This window comes from Centruroides vittatus, unplaced genomic scaffold, assembly GCF_030686945.1.
Source record: "Centruroides vittatus isolate TY-2023 unplaced genomic scaffold, ASM3068694v2 contig_717, whole genome shotgun sequence".
In the NCBI taxonomy this organism is placed as follows: domain Eukaryota; kingdom Metazoa; phylum Arthropoda; class Arachnida; order Scorpiones; family Buthidae; genus Centruroides; species Centruroides vittatus.
In genome coordinates, this window is record NW_027122456.1 from 5,500,854 (window position 1) to 5,506,440 (window position 5,587).

The 5,587-nt window shown below is 33.1% G+C and overlaps 1 long non-coding RNA gene across 1 annotated transcript; it reads left to right on the forward strand.

Moving 5' to 3' along the window:
- Positions 1–1,678: 1,678 nt before the first annotated feature.
- Positions 1,679–4,526, forward strand: LOC136980618 (uncharacterized). The gene is made up of 3 exons (XR_010881584.1): positions 1,679–1,866; positions 1,936–2,030; positions 4,398–4,526. It is a non-coding gene; the product is annotated as an uncharacterized lncRNA (long non-coding RNA).
- The last annotated feature ends 1,061 nt before the right edge of the window (positions 4,527–5,587 follow it).

Below are 5,587 nucleotides of genomic sequence, written 5' to 3' on the forward strand. Positions count from 1 at the left end.
GACTTTCGATATTTAATGAAGCAGCAAATGCAATGATTAACGAAGACTTAAACGAGGCGAACACGTATTTAATGGACGGAAAAGCTTCAATAATAGCAAAAAGCCATTATGATAATGTCTCTTTAACAAGTTTAAATTTGATTTTGGGTAAAGAAAAAGTTTATTTATATTTATTCAAAAAAGTCATTATTGTAAAATTCATAAGTATCGGTTTCTTTTTTTATGTTTTTAACTTTTGTAATCGCACATTACACGTAAAATTTTGATTAGTTAAACAATGGAGAAAGTAATGAAAAATATTTGGATGAATATATTTGATTTTGAATATCTATAGTTAGGATTAAGTCCTCATTAGTGCGGATACATCTCATTTTTAGGGTAAACATTACCGCCGGCACGCATTTTTGTAAATTCCCTGTCTGTATTTCTAGCAATTTGATGTTTTTTCTTGTGGTACTTCATAAAATCTGGAAGATTTTTCTCTATCGGTAAGAGCGTAGCGTTAAATTAACTTCAAAACTTGACTACAGGACCAATTACATCGGCAATTGAGTACTATTTCCATTTCCAATATTACATTTTTAGCGTCGTGTTTTCTCTTCACGTTTTCGGTTTTGATTCCTGTCTTCATTAGCAGCCATCTTTGCTTTCGATCACTTATGAATAGCGTGCAACGTAACTTTTGTCGTGTGTTTACTGTTCGTGATAATCTATCCAGATTCATCGAGGCAATTACTTTCTTGATGCACAATAGTGAATTGCTAAAATAAAATTAAATCTAGTGACAAATATACATGGACTTAACAGTAATTAAAGAGTCTGAATGACCTTTGATTTCTGCTATATTATTTTTTACATTCGCTGCTATTTGTTCGACTTTGGGTATCGAGTTAGAAGTCCTCATTTTGAGGATTTTTGTTTTCTTGACTCTTTCTGCTCTGTGCAGACTTTTAATCGAGCTCATCGTCGGTTTGGCCAAGCCTTAATAGAGGGGCCGAGTGGTAAGAGATGGGACTCGACATATCTGGAATGGACCACCCTGAAAAATACCTGGGATTTTTCAATCGCTTCCGGGTCTCTCAAAGTGGTAGGTTGGACCTTAATCTACTGCTTTTCAACTTTTTTCTGACATTTGTATAATTACTAATTATCTATAAACAATTACGAAGTTGAGAAACTTGGTAATTTTTTTCTTGAAGCACCCCATGTTTTTTGTATAGGCTACTTTAACACGTATTATATGCACAGTACAATTCGTTTAACTTGTATACAGTATTTTCAATAAAATTATTATAAACATATTAAATAAAATATCATTTTAATTACATATGAATATACAATTCTAGTAATATATGTAAATAGCGTTATGGTGTGTTCGTCACTATATTTCTCGGCAACCAGGTTGAAAATGATTTAACCGCTTAGCCATCCGGTCGTCTCATTTTGGGGTTTTACAGTATGATAACTATATCTATGCTTTTTATTTAAAAAAAAAAAAAAAGATTTGAAATATATCGATAAATTTACATTTATAAATGACGGTGATTTATGTTAATCTTCAAGCATTTTCCTCCTCTTTTCTATTTTCTGTTTGCTATTTTTTAAAACATTTTCGTTTCAAATATGGAGTTTTTATATTTTTCTTTGATAGCCTGAAGAAATTATTTATCAAACATTTCATTTACTTTCCTTATTTCAGAATGAAGACACTTTTCTTACTGGTGACAGCAATACTGTTGTGCCATGGGCAGGAAATTTTACCTACTACCTATGTAAAAATTTGTACCGGACAGGAATTAAAGGAAATAATTACGGCCATGTGCTCTGTCATGAAAAGAAACGTGCACCCTTTACGTATAAGGCAATGTAAGTTCTCTATAATTGTTTAATGGATGCATTTAATTGATTTATAATAACATATGATTCTACTTTTAGATACAACAGATGACATTATAGAAGTATGCTGCTTGCAACCTTGTCAGGCTTCTCTATTTATAGGCCTGTGCGCTTGAAGTTTCTTTACGAAATATGTGAGTAAACCTTATGAATTACAATAGGCACGGTGCTTAAAGTTAAAATTAAATTAACTAGTTCTATAATAGCTGAAACGTGACCAAGTAAAATTATTAATGGTTAAATTATACCAACCATTGTATGATAACTAAGGTCCGGATTTTTGGGTGCAGGTTTAGAATGGATTGGGTGCTCGTTTGGGTGCTTTTTTCTCCGTTTTGGGTGTCAGTTTGGGTACTTCTAAATGCTGTATTATTAAGACAAAAACCAATAAGATATACTACTATATTTACAAACTACATAATTGTTTATTGCAATTTAGACATAAAGATGAGAATTGTAATTTACAACAGTAACCATTTCAATGTTCTTAAAAGTGAAGTTTTCTCGTTTGGAGGATAGAATGTCTTTATATAAGGAAAAATATTTTTTTACGTCGACCGAGACTAAGGGAACATTTTTCAGTTTTACTCAGAGTTCTAGTTCAGGGCAATCCAGAATATTTTTCAAATCGGGATTTTTGGATAAACTAAATTTGAGTTTGTCCGAGACAAAACCGTCCAGTGCATCAAGCGCCTGACTTACAACATTCCACTGATCCCGCATTTCAGTTCCACGTCTTTCCAGTTCGTTGATTTTATCCACCAATAACTTGTACGAATGCACGGAGAAGAGCTCTGTGGTCACTACTGGATCAGCGACCAGTTTCTTGACAGTGTCGACGGCGGCAGAATCACCAGCAGAAAGTTCGTTGATAAACGTATTAATTTTATCGAAGTTCTCGCAGTAGAATACCATACTGTTTATCCAAGATTCCGGATATGACCAGATATTAGAGTACGTTGAATTCTTATTTTCAAGTTGGTTGTACATAGCACCTGGTCAGTGGTGCAACAAGAATTGAACATTCTTGTACCGTTTTGTGGAATCCGTTGTTTCTTCCAGTATAAACACTACAGGATTGTCTTCAACAACGTCCAGGTGCCCCTATAACTATATGCTCGAAATTCCTCCTTTCCTGTTTGCCTTCTCCGTGCTTTTCCAAACTTGTGTGGCCTGATTTTCGATTCTTGGTGTTTCACATCAACCGAAATCACGTAATCGCAAATGGAATAGCGAAGAACTTTTCCGTCTGTGCATACGCTTTCATCTTTAAACTTATTTGCTAAAATGTCCAGTTTAGATGCGGACAATTTTGCCATTTTCTAATGTCGCCGACACCGAACAAAGGAAATTGGAACTGTTGTGCTCACAAGTCAGGGTAAGGTGACCTCAATACAGAATTTTCTAGATTGTTTTTTTCTTAGAAAAGAAAACACGTGTTTCAGATTTTCAGTGACTCTGTTTACATTCTTAAAACAACCCTAAGGCTTAGTTGTTTTGTCCCGAAAATTCCACTTTACCCCCTTTTCTCTCAATATCAGGTAAAAGAAGAGAGTAACCTAATTATCATATTTTTCTCTTCAGCATACGTGGTCTGGTTTAACGAATTTGTTTTTTCCCCCTCAAGTGAATGAATAAAAACCACCAAAAAAAGATAATTGCCAACATATTCTTTGAAAATGTAAATAAGGGGGAAGCTGGGTGTAAAATATATAGTTTGGGTGCTAGTCACTGTTTTGGGGGCAGGTTTGCGATTTGGGTGCATTTGGGTGCTAAACAATTTGGCAATGAATGGGCTTACTGCACTAAAACCAACTTAGTTTGTTTTTTTACACTCTGACCCTTTCAAAAAATCGAGTGGGTGCGGCACCCAAAAATCCGGACCTTAGTGATAACGTACAAAGTTTTTGAATGTAACATACCTTCAGACAACACAGTTTATTCTTCAGTCTGGAACCGTAGAATTTATATTGATGTTTGTTTGTTTATTCTTTTACAGGTAAAACATGGCTCTGAATAAAGAGCCGTGTTTTACCACGAATTTGGGTTATTTTGATAGGCCGGGACCCACAGTCATTGAGAAATTGCGCGAAGAATTTAACAGGTTGCATCCAGACTGCTGCGTGCGATTGGTGAGAAATCTGGATGTAGCCTATTAAACTCTTTAGCAACTTCATACTGACTGCAGGTCCCACTATCAAATTGAATTTTTTCCTCCTCATCTAGTCTTTCCTGTAAAAGAATAAAAAATGGTCAACATAAATCCTATGGTTTGAGAATTGTGAGATACTCTGTTGCCTATATATAAAAATTTAATAAATGTATTCTATGTATAAAACATTTCATTAAATTTAAAAATTCTATTTAGAAATAATTTATAAACATAATTGATAATATCCTGTGAGATTAAAATGTTTAAATTCAAAACTGTATAGAATTCTGTGTATTCGATCTAACGTATATTTACACTTTTTATAACTATTTTTTGTATTTATTTTCAGGTATGAACAACTAAAGCCACTTAATAATTGAGTTTATAGTATCTTTGCTGGCATTATCTGTAACTAATAATATTTTTTCATGAATCATTCTTCCATTTTTCATAAACTTCACATTTGAAGAAAATAAAATGCATTTATGAAAAATATATTCGACTTGATTTTATATTTTCGAATCCAAATATATTCCTATTAAAATATAAAATTTATATTAACAGTAAACTTTACAATTAGCAATTATACGCCTACATCTAATTTAATTCTTATAATAACCATTAATTAACATTCGTAAGTTGTAATATTTTTGTTTCTCACACGGTTGCGCTCCGTCTATATTAGACGCGATGTTTTGTTTCACACTGATGAAATAGATAAACGGGCTTGTTGCAGGCGAGGGAAAGTTTAGACTTCAAAAGTAGACGTTGATCGTATCCTGGATGAAAGGATGGTTCCTCAAAAGTTTCATCGCATTCAATCATGTTCAAATACATAAACCTTATATATTAATTAAACGTTAAACATAATTGATAAGTTAAGTTGGTAGAATATAAAACTTTTCTAATTTATATAACTCTTTCCATCCGAAAAGTGCTAAGAGGGCTTTTATTTAAACTCATTGCGAATTCAGAGACTGCTCACAATGAAAACGGGCGGGTGGGGAAGGACGGGCCTGATGTATTTGCAAAAGATCAAGCATAAAAATTCATGGAGTATTCCATTCAGATATGATTTCTTATCTTCTAGAGTGGCAGGCTTACCACCTTAATCAGCCTCGACTCGAACGGACTCGAACCATCTTTTACCGCTTAGGGTCGATTCTTTTCTTCCAGAACCTTTCTAAATTAATTATTAAAATATTAATTTAATTATAAGTATTAAATTTAGCAATGGATGATCCCCAACGCTCGACTCTAGTGTCAAGTTACTTAGCATTTAATTAATAATAGTAGTAGTAATATAGTCCGATATAATTCAGCAATCGTTTGTCGATTTTAAAATTAAATACTTACAATAAAAACAACTTGGAACTTAACGAGCATGTAGAAATGGTTGGAATAAAGCAATAAGAAATGAAAATAAATACAGATAATAATAATAAATTATATGTTTTTGTACAACTCCATTACTTCTAAACGGATGAAAGGCATTGTACGTCTTTATAATTGATGCAAAGAAGATTCCTTGCAGAAGTG